Here is a 15522-nt window from a genome sequence, read left to right on the forward strand (position 1 = left end):
GAGGATGTTCCTGGATGAGATCAGCATTTGAATCAGCAGACTGAGTAAAGCAGACTGTTCTCCCCAATGTGGGTGGGCATCATCCAATCCATGGAGGGCCTGAAAAGAACAAAAAGGCAGAGAAAGGGAGGACTTGCCGCTCTGCCTGACATCAAGGCTGGGACATTGTGTTCTCCTGCCCTCAGACTGAGATTTACACCACTGGCACCTCTGGGTTTCAGACTCGCACTGAGCTACACCACCTCTTTCCTGAGCCTCCAGCTTCTATAACTGCATGAGCCAGTTACTGATAATAAGTCTCAAGTGTGTGTGTGTGTGTGTCTGTCTGTCTGTCTCCTATTGCTTCTGTTTCTCAGAAGAACCCTGACTAACTATGTGGGCTATGAGCATTGTAAAGTTAAAAGTGGATTCCAAGACAGATGTAACATGCTGTCCCATCCATAGTGATTTGGATCCTCAATAACATTATCCTTCTGGTCACCTGAATTACAAACTCAGAGTCACTCTTGACTCTCACTTTTCTGTCCCAGTCCCATATCTAACATTAAGTCATTTTGACCTTCTCTCTTTTTGCTGGAAGAGATCACCCAGAAAATTCCCCTCCTAGGCAGAGGGGCCTGGGCAGATTTTAACTTTTAACAAGGCTTTTGCCCTTTTGTTACCAGACTCTCCTCTAAATTAGTTCAAGTTCAAAGGCCCTAAATATTATTATAAAAGATGATGGAATTCCATTAGCGTTTGGATTTGGCCCTAAAGGGGTCCAAAATCTTGAACTGAAGATCATGAGAGATTTTAGCAAAGTAATTTAAGACAATGAGTGAATATATCTCATACATTCCCAGATGCCCTAGTAAAGAAGCCCCACAAAAGAAGGGGTCTTCCAGCCCTCTGCCCAGGGCTAGGTGAGGTGACTACTGTGGCATCTTCTGGAAACCACTAATACAGTTGCTGTCCTTTCCTTGACAAATGAAAGCCAAGCAACACCCCTCAGGATTCCAGGTCACTGGGACTACACACACACACACACACACACACACACACACACACACACACCCCTGACCTCAGCACATACAGTCTAAACCACTCCACACCTCTCTCACAGGTCCCATCTCTCTCCAAACCCACTGCATCAATTCAGATTCATTTTCTCTTTCACCTGGACAATTGCAATAACCTCCTAACTGGTTCCAACCTAGCTCCCCTTCCTCACTCCGCTGTCAGAGTGACTTCTGACAGACACATTCTGATGCTAACTCTCTTGCTTGAAACCATACACAAAAAAAACATTAGGAGTGCCCAAGCGAGTATGCAGAAGGATGGTCACTGCAGCACTGTTTACAACACAGGAAATAATGGGGGGGGGGAGGGAAGGGGGCAAGGGGGGGCAGGGTTCATTCATGGGGAAGACGGTGAAATAAATTGTCATAGCCATATACAGAATATTACAAAGCAGGTAAACACAACAGCTAGGTTCATATGTAGCCACAAAGAAAGATGAACTAGACATACTGTTCGTGAAAAAGCAAGTTTCCGTATCTGAAATGTATCCTCAGCAGTAACTGAAAAACAAAACCCACAAAATAATGCAAGATATTTTCTCTCCATACATGTGTGTGTAAAGGGATATAAAGGGGCCTGAAAGGTCACTCCCCAAACTGCTAATAGCTGAAGTTCTGGGGTAGGGGGACAAAGAATACGATTGGGTAAGGAAGGTGGAAGGACTACCCTCATAAGTATTCAAAACTTATACCTACAAGTATTCACATACTGCATGTTAATTTAAAATGGTAATTATAATAAATTCAAGTTAAAATATAATAACCCAAATGTTTTTAAAACCTCCCTGCATTAGGAAAAAAAGCAACCCAACAAGAAAATAGAAAATGATAGGCACTTCACAGAAGAAATCACTGGTCAACATATATAGGAAAATATTCTCAATGTCACATGTAAAAGGGATATCTATTAAAATATTACATACTAATTTTTCACCTATCAGTTTGGCAAAGTTTCTTTTGGCTCCAACCACCTTGAACGGACATTTTGAATGGGCTGAATTTTGGGCTTGGCAATTTCCCCTTTGTGTTTCCTCTTATAAAAGTTTACTGGAAGAATACAAAAGAACAAAGAAACATGAACAAGGATGTTTGCTGCTATAGGTTCACAATAGTGAAAATCTGACAACCTCAATGTCCATCAACAGCAAAGTGATTAAACAAAATATGGCACACTGATATAATGAAATGTCATGGGTCTAAAAAGGGTGATTAAGAAGATGTGGTACATATATACAGTGGAATACTACTCAGTCATAAAAAAGAACAAAATAATGCCATTTGCAGCACCATGGATCGACCTAGAGATTGCCATACTGAGTGAAGTAAGTCAGACACAGAAAGACACATGATATCATTTACATGTGGAATCTAAGGGGGGGGGGGTACAAATGAACTTATTTACAAAACAGAAGTAGAGTGTTGGATATAGAAAACAAACCTATGGTTACCAGGGGATAAGGGGTGGGGAGGGATAAATTGGGAGACTGGCATTGACATATACACACTACTATATATATAAAATGGATAACTACTAAGAACCTGCTGTACAGCACAGGGAATTCTACTCAATACTCTGTAATGTTCTATATGGGAAAAGAATCTTAAAGAAAAAAGCAATATATGTATATGTATAACTGAATCACTTTGCTGTACACCTGAAACTAACACAACACTGTAACTCAACTATACTCCAATAAAAATTTTAAAAAAAGAACTCTGGGGCACACACGAACTGGTATTAGAAGTCACCCCTGAGATGATTTTGTGGGAAAGGGCATTCATTTTTCCTTTTAAATACTTGAGTTCTACAGAGGGGAGCTGTTGTTTTATAGAAGGGGATAGAGGGAGAATGGGTTATTTGGGGCAGAAGTTAAATTGGAAACTTATATGTGTATTTTAAACTCACTGCTCTCAGGGTAAATCACAAAGCGTGTAATGTCTTTATCTGGCCCCCCAACCCCCTCCAGGGTCAACTTCCAACACTTGCTCTCGGGAATCTCATGCTCTAACGCTAAAACTGCCGCTCTCCGAAAATTTCACGTTCTTTCCTCTGCTCACAATGAATGTTTTCTTCCCCACTCTTGCCATGAGCAAATTCCTGGGCATCCCCTGACCCAAACTCCCCTCCTCTGTGAGTTGCTCCTGACCAAGCTTGCAGAACCATCACTCCCCCACAAAGTCTCCTTGGAAGATACGGGCATGGGGGACCAGGGGCTCCAGGAAGGCGATGGCTGTGTCTCGTGTGTTGCTGCATCCCCAGAACCAAGCAGAGTAGCAAACACAGCGTGGATATCAGTGTTGGAGGGATGAGTGAGCAGAGCTCCGGGGATGAGCCAGTAGAAGGCAGGGAAAATAAAATCAAGAGGGTGAGTGACAAGCAAACAGCACAAACAATCAGGAAAGGGTGGCCAGCAGCATCAACCACCACAGAAAATTCAGGGAAGACTGAGATTAATTGAGGCGGGGCTGGGGGGGTGGAAATCTTTGGATCTGGTAAACTTCGGTTCAGTGAAAAGCAGTTTCACTAGAACAGTGAAGTGAGTTATGGCTAAATAGGCTTGAATGTGGCAAGGCAACAAGTACAGACTCCTGAGCGCTTTGGTGTTGAAAAGGGCACAGAAGGTTTTATGGGCTGCTGGGAGGCTGGCAGTGTCTACAGGGGACAGGGAAGGAGAAAGCAGAGAGAAAAAACCCAAGATGCTGGGTGAGGGAAGGCAAAGAGACTGAAGATCCTTCAGGAAGCAGAAAAGGGAGGAGGGCTAAACAAAACAGACCAAAGCACCAGTCTTTACAAGATCAAGGAGGTCTGGATACCTATGGGGAGAGGAGGGAAAAGAATGCTGAAAACAAAACTAGCCCAGGATAGACCTTCATCTCCTGAATCAAGGCAGAGCCAGGCTCTCTGTTCTACTGAGGGTACAGGTGAGACAGGAAGGGGACAGGGCACAACATTTAAAAGAATGACAGCCATTGAGGACACAACATAGACTAGTTAGAACTAATTAGGTCCAAGATGGCAGACAAGTCGACTTCCACTAGACCTTAAGCCTCAGTGTATGTTTACTGTAACATACCAGCAAGCTAAATGACACACCCACCAGTGCCATGACAGTTCCAAGGCCGAGCATAAAACGTCAAAAAGTGGACAGTGGTCCAACTCCTGGAAATCCACCCCCCTCTCCAAAACAGTTGGAATAATCCTCCCTATGAAATTACCCAGCCCATAAACACTAACCACCCCCTATTTTGGGGCCTCTTGCCTTTTGAAATGGCCCACACTCTGTCTGTGGAGTGTGTATCTCTCTGAATAAACCTTCTTTCACTTTACTATGGCTCACTCTTTAATTCCTTCCTGCACAAAGTCAAGAATACACACTTGGTGGCTGTCCCAGAGACTCACCTGAGACCTGGGATGTGACCATCCTCTCATGCCCCATATTCTTTCCTGCAACACAGGAGGCATGAGGAGGGCAGACTCTCAGAGCTGGAACCACCACCAGCTGTGGTCCAGCTCTTCGTGCCTTCCAAGGACAGAGCTCTTCTTCTTTAACTCAATAATTCTCAAACTTCAGAGAACATCAGTCACCCGCAAGGCTTATGAAAAGAGATTGCTGGGCCCCACCCCTGAGTTTCTGATCTGGGGTAGAGGTCCAAGGATACACATTTTGAATGAATTCCCAGGTGATGCTGATGCTGGTGATCTGGGAACCACACTTTGAGAACCTCTGCTTTAATTTATCCTCCCAAAGAAGATATTTGCACTCAAAAGTTCACACGCATGTTGATAGCATCATCTTTAAAAGACCCCCAGGATGCACACAGGGTTTGATTCTTAACCCTGGCTGCACATCAGTCACTTCATTGCCAAGCCCAAGTCCACGTACCTGACGCACAGTGAGGCCAAACACACTGAAACATCAGAGTCTGGAGCAGAGAAAGGTTTATTTATTGCAAGGGCCAATCAAGGAGAATGGGCAGCTCATTCTCAAAGGCTCAAACTCTCCAACAGTTTTCAGGGAATAGTTTTTAAAGGCAACACTTGGGGTGAGGGCTGGGGGTGTATGACTTTCTTCTGATTGGTTGGTGGTGAGGTAACAGGGCAGTGCTCCAGGAATCTTGTGCCCAGCCTGAAGTTACCAGCCTCCACCTGGGCGGGGGCCTTAGTTCCTATAGAACAACTCTCAGATGTGTATCAGATTGCTATGTACATCACTTGGGGAGGAACTAGGCCTCTGCTTTATTGCTGCACTATTGTTTCTTGACTGCTTTTCCTTTGTTTCTGCATTCCCTCACTTTCCTAATTAGTAGCTGTCTGAATCTGCCCTTTGGAACTCAGGAGGCTGAAGCCTTTTCCCCATAAATAAGAATTGGAGGAACAGAAAGTTTCTTGTACCAAAGAAGGCCCCACAAGGGTCCTGCTCGGTTTCAGTCTGAGAGTTTTACAGAAGATACCCATGTCTCGGTCTCACCCATAGAAGTTCTGAGGCAGTTTGTCTGTGGGAGGGGCCAAGAAGTATTTTTTTTAAGCTCCATTGGTGAATGCCATGAGCAGCAGGATTGAGAAGCACAGCTTTAAGGAATTTGGGGGAGGACTGTGGAAGGACCCTAGGGCTGGGGGTAATTACTACAGGTTAGGCAGAATCCTTAAATCCAAAGAGCTTCTTTACCAAGACTAATTTCAACTCCCAAACTGTCTTCTGAAAGAGGCAGGTCAGCAGTGTTCAAATAACTAGCTCACAGGATGCTGTACACCCAGAGGACAAATAAGATACCATTAAGAACAGATGCTTTTTACTCAAGCATTTTGGAAAATGAAACAAAAAAAAAAAAAAATTTAGGGGAGGGATAAATTGGGAGTTTGGGACTGACAAACACACAACTGTATTTAAAATGATAACCAACAAGGACCTACTATATAGCACAGGGAACTCTCTGCTCCATATTCTGCAACAACCTAAATGGGAAAAGAATTTGAAAAAGGATGGATACATGTATAAGTATAACTGAATCACTCTGCAGTACACCTGAAACTAACACAACATTGTTAATCAAATATACTCCAATATAAAATAAAATAAAAAAACAAAAATGGGGCTTCCTAGGTGGCGTAGTGGTTAAGAATCTGCCTGCCAATGCAGAGGTCACAGGTTCGATCCCAGCTCCAGGAAGATCCCACATGCCGCGGAGCAACTGAGCCCGTGTGCCAAAAAAAAAAACAAAAAAAAAAAACAAAAATGTTAAAGGGCAAATAGGTACTCTGTGGCCAAAAGTAAGTTACTATTCCCCTTCTTTAAAACATACACACAGGACTCACCTGGTGGTGCAGTGGTTAAGAATCCACCTGCCAATGCAGGGGACACAGGTTCAATCCTTGGTCCAGGAAGACCCCACATGCCGTGAAGCAACTAAATCTGTGTGCCACAACTACTGAGTCTGCGCTCTAGAGCCTGTAAGCCACAATTATTGAGCCCGTGCACCACAACTACTGAAGCCCATGCACGCAGAGCCCGTGCTCCACAACAAGAAAAGCCACCGCAATGAGAAGCCCGCACACCACAACAAAGTGTAGCCCCTGCTCACAGCCTGCAAGCAGCATTGTAGATCCAACGCAGTCAGTAAATAAATAATAAAATAAATCTTTAAAACACACACACACACACACACACACACACACACACACACACACACACCTGTAATTTCCAACCAACAGAATCCAGGCTATCCCAGCATGGCAAGGACCAGGATCACTCACTCATACTTGGGCTTCACCTAAGTTTCCCACACATTCATTCAGCGTTTACTGAAAGCCTACCAGGTCCCCAGGCACAGTGCTAGGGATGCAAAAATTAATAAGATGGAGAAATACAGTCCCTACCCATAAGGGATTGACAGGCTAGAGGGAAGAGACAAATATCTAAGCAAACAAACCAAAAGTATAATGAAGTGTTAAAGATGCTGTGACAGCTATTTCTACAGGGTACAGTGAGCCACAAAGGAAAGTGAGTGGTACTTAACTAGGGGAGCAGGGATTAGTAAGTATGATTCCAGAGAGGTACAGACAATCGACTGACTCTTGAAATACTCAGAGGTATTTACTGGGGGTGAAGTAGGGACAAGAAAAAGGAAGGGCATTTCAGAGACTGAAGAGCAAAAGAACAAAGGCCAAAAATAATATGAATTCCATCATTTCCCAGAAAACAATGCTAGACTCAACTTACTTTACACATTTTTGTACTCTGAAGGAAACCGAGCACATTGGACTCTTCATACTTTCAATTTATGCAAGGCTTTCTAGAGAGATATGCCAACCGCCAGAAACCACCCACGGACCTCTGTCTGACTGCCAGGGCAGAGAGTAAAGAGCACAGCACCGCGTGGGAGTGAACACGTCTAAACAACAGGCACCTGCAGAAAAGTCATCCAAACAGCAGCCAAATGATAGGCTCATGAATGAACCCAGAAGCCTGCCCGAAAACAGTGGCACGTCTGCTAAACAAGCCCCCAAAATGGACAGCGTCCCAAGAAGAGTATTAAAAAACAAGAGGAAACATACCCAATCCTTACGTTACTCAGGCACAACAAAGCTCAAGGAAAAGGCAAAACCATTAGTACCAACCAAAACTAAGTGCTGGTTTTAGCATCACCACATCAATTGTAACTACACTGCTTAGTATCTAAGACTTAACTTCCTCATCTGAAAAACGGAGATAAATCACCTTCTTCATAGAGTTTTAAGTGAGGAAATGTATTTCAAGAGCTTGTGCAAAATGCCCGGGAACTAGTTAAAATGTTGGTCATAATAATGAGTATGCCAAAATAATAAGCTGATAACATCGTGTATGTTTCTTAATACCTCTCAAGAAATATGCAACAGCACAGAAGAAGCTCTAGAAGATGATGCACTGTCTGGCACTAACTATAATCTCCTTCACTAGAAGACCTCTGAAAACCTGACAATTGAGGAAAAGACAATAAAACAGTTAATATGGAAAGCTATGAGTTTCGGTAAATTCAAGGATGAATGAGCCCTAGGAAACGCTCATGGGAAATAAAGCTTTTTAAAAATAGCTTTATTGAGATATTCACGTAATTTAAGTACGCATTTCAGTGGTTTTTAGCATACTGACAAAATTGTGCAACTGCTTTAACAGATTTTCATCACCCCCAAAATAAACCCTGTACCCATTAATAGTCACTCTCCATTCTTCTCAAGCACCTCATCCTAATCTACAAATCTACTTTCTGTACCCATTCCATTTTTCATATAAATGAGGTCGTACAATATGTGGTCTTTCATTTAGCATGTTTTCACATTTCATCCACATTGTTGCCTGTACCAGTTCTTCATTCTTTTTTACTGCCAAATAATATCCCATTGAATAAGCACAGCACATTTTATTTATCCATTTATTGAATTATGAACATTTGGGTCATTTCTAGTTTTTAACTATCGTGACTATGTTACTAAGGTCATCATATTACTCAATAATAAGTCAAGCATCTCAATAAAAAAAACTGGCAAATGATTTACATAGACATTTAACAGAGAAATGGCTAAAAAGTACATGAAAAGATGCTTAACAACATTAGCCGTTAGGAAAATACAAGTTAAAACAACAACGAGATACTACTACATACTCATTCAAATGGCTATAACAGAAAAACAAAAGTCCTGGAGAGCTAATACACAAAAAAACAATAACTATGCGCTGTGATAGAGGTGTTAGCTGACACTACAATGGTAATCATCTTGCAGTATGATTACATACATCATATATGTATATTTTTATGTTATATTATTTATGTATTTCAACACATATACGCAATATGTAAATGTATCAAATCAGCATGTTGTACACCTTAAACCTACACAATATTATATATCATTTATATTTCAATTAAATAAACTGAATAAAATACTGAGACCTGCTACAACATGGGTGAAACTCAAAACCATTGTGCTAGATGAAAGGAGCAAAACACCAAAGACTACATGCTGCATGGTTGCATTTACATGAAATTTCCAGCAAAGGCAAAATCTGCGGAAACGGCAGATCTGCAGTTATTTGGGGCTGGAAACAAGCACTGAATGCAAACAGGCATTAGAGAACTTTTGGGGGTGATGAAGTGTTTTACAACTGGATTGTGGTTGCATAACTTTATAATTTTACAACTGGCAGGTTTTCTATGTAATTATACCTCAATAAAAATCATAGCTTGGATGGCACAGCAAATAAGTTTGTTTTCCATCCCTACAGTGCCTCTGTCACTCCCACAGCAGGGAATCAATGGCTTCGCTCCCTAACAGGGAGAAGGCTAATTGCTGAAATGAAACTTGCCAAGATCTTTTTGCTAAATTACAGCAAAGGCTAGTCTTTGCATCACCAACAGGCTGTGGTGAAACTGGTACTAAAGCATTTGGCTTCCAAGTGCATAAGAAACCAAGAGAGTACAGTCTCTCCTCTGTACCAGGGTAAATGATACTGGTTTCTACTCATCACAATAACTTAAAAGTGAATTCCCAGCAGAAAGTATTATGAGAAGAAAACTCCAGATGCAGATGTTTAAGTTATGGTGTGTGTTGATTTTTATTATATTAAATCAAGTCATTTTCTCAAGTCCTGAAAAACTATCACCTTGCTTGCTGAATGAAGCAACGGTTACACAGAAGCGGGGGGGGGCGGGGGGGGGCTTGGAGTATTTTAATATTAAACAAAATCTACTCTCACCACAAGAAATAGTAGAAAGAAAGAAGGCAGAAGCAGAGAGGTGGTATCTAAAACACAAATAAGCAAGAATATTCTCTAAGCATGCATCAATTTCTTAAGAAGGATTTTCAGTGGACCGCACCATTTCTTCCCTCCCATGCTATTTTCTCTCTCTCTTCTGAAGATTTCTGATGGTGGTGAAAAAGAACAGAAGAAAGAGAAAAAACATAAAGGGACAGAAACTTCATCGTCTCATCAACACTGGCTTTGTGTGTTCTTTTTCTTATGTAACAATGCAGACCTCAGACAAATTCTGATGACAGCCACTCACCTATGTCTATGTACCCAGGAGTATATAATCAGCTTTCAGTATCCATTAGTTATACATCTGCAGATTCAACCAAACTTAGATCAAAAATACTCAAAAAACAAAAAAAAATTCCAGAAAGTTCCAAAAAGCAAAACTGAATTTGCCGTGCTGGCAACTATTTACATAGCATTTACATTGTATTTGCAACTATTTTATAGCATTTAGATTGTATTAAGTATCATAAGTAGTCTAGAGGTGACAAAGTATAAGGGAGGATGTGTGTAGGTTATATGCAAACAATATGTCATTTCATAAGGGACTTGAGCATCCAGAGATTTTGCTCTCTGCAGAGGGTAGAGGTGGGGGTGCATGGCTAGAACCAATCTGCCATGGATAGCAAGGGATGACCATACGAAATTCATCTTGTGACTTCCATTTACACTTTGACAAAGCAGCATTCACATCTGAGGACTAGATTCAACTAATTCTAGAATGTTAGACATGGAAAGACCAGAAAGTTCGCAACATTCAAATTCCTCTATTTTATTAAAGGGATATAGCCAAATGGGACCCAGAAAGGTAAAGTCTGGTTTAACTAGCAACCAGCCTACCTACAGCAAGAATCCTGGCCTTCTGGCTCTGAGTTTAGCGCTCTTCCCATTATTCCATGCTTCACTTTTACAATAAAAAAGAGAAAATCACCCAAGACCAAAAAGACAACTGACAGTAATACTTACTCTTGTCAGTGAACACAGAGAAACATGTCACTCCACAAGCGGAGTTTTGTAATCAACATCAAGGCATTAAAGCAAGGAAATCACTGAATGAAGACAGCAGACAATCCCTGGTCTATATATTATTTCCATGAATGCTCAGAAACAAGAATTCCCAGGCACCACTATCCATCACCTTTGTAATCTGGGACCAACACATAAAGACAGGTCTGGAAATAAATATCTGTATTCTGCTAACACTGGAGAGGTGCTCACTGCTGCAAACCATCATCAGGTAGAGGAGTTACATATAAAGAAGGATCAAGTATACATAGAGATTTCTCTACTTTCTTTAAAAAAAAAAAACACTGTTATATTTAAAGAAATCAATACACACTCACTGCCAAAAGTTTACAAAACACAAGAGCATAGCCAAGAAGATAGAAATCACCCCTAAACTCACCACCTAGAATCAGTCACCAGTCTTTTTTTTGCCAAGAACTACAGAGAGCCATTTCTTGATAGAACTCAGCTACACGTACGTGTTTCCCTTCAGTGGGGGAGAGAGCGGCTCTGTGATCACAAAGCCACACGTGGTTCTGGGCCAGGGTCACAGAACACGACAGGGAAATTGGGAGGTTGGAAGCAGATATACCTGGAGAGTGATTCTGACTTTTCCTTTACATGAGATATGGCCTTGCTGAGGCTAAGCTTAGCTCAAAAGCCAAAAAGGAAAGGGAACCCTCCTACACTGTTGGTGAGAATGTAAATTGGTATAGCCACCATGGAGGTTCCTTAAAAATCTAAAAACAGAGCTACCATATGATCCAGCAATCCCACTCCTGGGCACATACCTGGAGAAAACCATAATTCGAAAAGATATATGCACCCCAATGTTCACTGCAGCACTACTTACAATGGCCAGGACATGGAAGCAACCTAAATGTCCATCAACAGATGAATGGATAAAGAAAATGTGGTATACATATACAATGGAATATTACTCAGCCATAGAAAAGAATGAAATAATGCCACTTGCAGCAACATGGATGGATCTAGAAATTGTCATATGAGTGAAGTAAGTCAGACAGAGAAAGACAAATACCATATGATATCACTTATATACGGAATTTAAAAAAATGGTACAAATGAACTTATTTACAAAACAGAAATAGAATCACAGATGTAGAAAACAAATTTATGGTTACCAAGGGGGAAAGGGGAGAGGGATAAATTGGGAGATTAGGATTAACATACACACTACTATATGTAACATATACACAGTACCATATATAACATACACACACTACTATATATAACATAACACACTACTGTATATAACATACGCACACTACTGTATATAACATACGCACACTACTGTATATAACATATGCACACTACTATATATAACATATGCACACCACTATATATAACATACACAGTACTATATATAACATACGCACACTACTGTATATAACATACACACACTACTGTATATAACATATACACACTACTATATATAACAAAGATAACAAATAAGAACCTACTTGTAGCACAGGGAACTCTACTCAGTACTCTGTAATGACCTACATGGGAATAGGATCTGAAAAAGAGTGGATATATGTATAACTGATTCACTTTGCTGTACAGCAGAAACTAACACATTGTAAATCAACTATACTCCAATAAAAATTAATTAATAAAAGCGTCACATTAAAAAAAATTAAAAAATTAAAAAATAATTTTAAAAAAGCCAAATAGGTCCCAAATGGCTGAGAATATCACCCACTGAAAAACAGATCATTTCATATGTCATTCCTGAATAATGATACAAAAAAAGACTCTGACACAGGACAAAATTCAGCCTAAACTCTTCTAATCTGGCAAGTTTATGCTTCTGGCAGACAGGCTCAACAGCTTATCAGGGAGTCTGCTGCAGGGGGAGCATCTCACCCCACCAAACATCTCACTGCGATGACATCCTGTCTCCCCATCCCAGGTACAGAACGTGAGCTTTCGCCTAGTGTATTGCCTTCGTATTGCTGCTGTAACAAACTGCCACACATTTAGTGGCTGAAAACAACACAAATTTATTATTTTATAGCTCTAGAGGTCAGAAGTCATCATCAGTCTCACTGGGCAACTAAGTGAGCAAAAATCAAGGTGTTGGCAGGACTGCATTCCATTTGGAGGCTCTATAATGTTTCCTTGCCTTTCCAGCTTCTAAAAGTGGCCTGCATTCCTTGGCTCCTGGCCTCACATCACTCTGACCTCTACTTCTGTCATTAAATCCCCTTTTCTGACCTTGGCCCTCCTGCCACCCTCATAGAAGGAGTTTTGTGATTCCATTAGACCCACTCAGAAAATCCAAGATAATCTTCCCATCTCTGTATCCTTAATCACACTTAATTCTGCAAAGTGCCTTTGGCCATGTGCAGTAACATATACACAGGTTCCAGAGATGAACTTCTTTGGGGTGGGGGTAGCGGGGGTGTTATTCTGTCTACCACACCTAGGAATAAAACACTCTTCAGGAACGTGAATTTTAATGTATGTTTAGTGTTCCCTCTTATGGGTAAGTCACACACTCTCCTATGGTCCCTGTTAGGTTGTTTCTAAATATTCTGCTATTATGCTGAAACAGATGTTAACAGGGCTGAATGTTTGTGTTCCCCCCTAAATTCGTATCTTGAAACCCTCAATGTGATAGTATGAGCAGGTGGGACCTTTGGGGGTAATCAGGTCTTGAGGGTGGAGCCCTCATGAATGGCATTAGTGCCTTTATAAGAAGAGATGCTGGAGGTTGCACCTCTCTGCTCTCCACCATGTGAAGATACAGTAAGAAGTTGACTGCAACCAAGAAGAGGACCCTGACCAGAACCCAATCATCCTGCACCCTGCTGTCAGACTTCCCAGCTCCAGAACTGTAAGAAATAAATTTCTGTTGTTGATAAGCCACCTGGTCTATGGTATTTTGTTACAGAAGCCCAAGCTAAAACACACACTACACTGTGTAAATCTTCCAGCGTACCTGCAATTATTTTCAGATATAAGAATCTAAGCCCCTGATTAAGGCTCTTGAGCCAACCTTGCACACTGCCCTCTGGAAAGACCTTTTATTTACATTCTCCCCAGCAGCATATTAGAGTGCTCATTTCACACCACTGTTGCCATCATGAAATATTATCATTGTATTCAATCACTGCCAGTTTGGTGGGAAATGTTAGCTTAATGCTAAAATTTGTATTTCTTTCCTTTCCAGTGACACTATTTTCTAGATGTTATATTTACTAACAACCTTTATTTCTTCCTTGGAAATTGTCTCGGGTGTTGTCCTTTGCCCATTTTCTAATATAACAGGACTTTTCTTCTTATGCTTTTGAAAATGTTTCTTTTAAGACTGTTAAGCTTTCTAGGGCTTCCTAGGTTGCACAGTGGTTAAGAATCTACCTGCCAATGCAGGAGACACGGGTTCGATCCCTGCTCCAGGAAGATCCCATATGCCGCGGAGCAACTAAGCCCGTGCGCCACAACTGTTGATGTTGAGCCTGCGCTTTAGAGCCTGTGAGCCACAACTATTGAGCCCATGTGCTGCAACTACTGAAGCCCACGCGCCTAGAGCCCATGCTCCACAACAAGAGAAGCCATGGCAATGAAGAGCCCATGCACCACAACGAAAAGTAGCCCCCACTCACTGCAACTAAAGAAAGCCCACACACAGCAAAAAAGACCCAACACAGCCAATAAAATAAATTAATTAATTAATTACTTTTAAAAAAGACTTAAGTTTTTTAATATCTCTTATAAATGTATTTTACAAATATCTAGTTCTTCACTTTCTTTTTGCATTGTATATATTTGAGTTTTACTTGATATAAAAATATTCTCACACTAAAATCAGGTAAAAACCATGTAAGAATCAGACAACTTATTTTTTACAGTAAATTAAGTATGGGGTCAGCACACTATGGCCTGCTACTTATTTTTTATGGCCCACTGGCTGTTTGGGAGGGAAGAAAGAGGGATAATACAACAGAGACAGTACAGAGATATACAACAGAGCCTAAAGCTACTTGGTCCTTTACAGAAAAAGCAATTCATCTGAAATGTACTTTAGTGTACATGAGGAGAAACAGAAACCTACTCTTTCTTTTCTTTTCTTTTCTTTTCTTTTCTTTTCTTTTAGTATTTATTTATTTTGGCTGTGCCAGGTCTTAGCTGCTACACACGGGATTTTCATTGCTGCTTGCAGGATCTTTTTAGTGGCAGCATGTGGACTTCTCAGTTGTGGCATGCATGCAGGATCTAGTTCCCCAGCCAGGGATTAAACCTGGGCCCCCTGCATTGGAAGCCTGGAGTCTTAACCACTGGACCACCAGGGAAATCCTCAAACCTACTCTTTTTCAAAGAAATTTAACCCAACTGCCCCAACACTACTCTTTGAATTTGAGATGCTACTTACACTCAAAATAGAAATGGCCAGTATACATATAAAAAAATGTACAATCTCTCTAATAACAATGCAAATTAAATTGACATGTCACTACTGGTTTGGAAAAGATTACAAAGGAGAGGATGTGGAGAAATGCCAACACTGATTTTCTTGGTGGGGGTGTTAGAGCAACCTTCTTCGGGACAATACTACAAAACTGTCAAAACTTGAATTCTATAGGCTCTTTGACACAACAATTTAAATTTTATGAATTTGTACTACAAAAACTCTCACAGTAGTT

The 15522-nt window shown here is 41.0% G+C and overlaps 1 protein-coding gene and 1 non-coding gene across 2 annotated transcripts in view; both read right to left on the reverse strand.

Annotated features, from left to right (window-relative positions):
- Window positions 1-15522, reverse strand: part of TMEM163 (transmembrane protein 163) — a 238594-nt gene that overhangs the window by 138089 nt on the left and 84983 nt on the right. The gene's annotated exons all lie outside the window — the stretch shown is intronic.
- Window positions 15099-15171, reverse strand: TRNAW-CCA (transfer RNA tryptophan (anticodon CCA)). Its single transcript has one exon. It is a non-coding gene; the product is annotated as a tRNA-Trp (tRNA).

Source organism: Hippopotamus amphibius, chromosome 8, assembly GCF_030028045.1.
Source record: "Hippopotamus amphibius kiboko isolate mHipAmp2 chromosome 8, mHipAmp2.hap2, whole genome shotgun sequence".
Classification (NCBI taxonomy): domain Eukaryota; kingdom Metazoa; phylum Chordata; class Mammalia; order Artiodactyla; family Hippopotamidae; genus Hippopotamus; species Hippopotamus amphibius.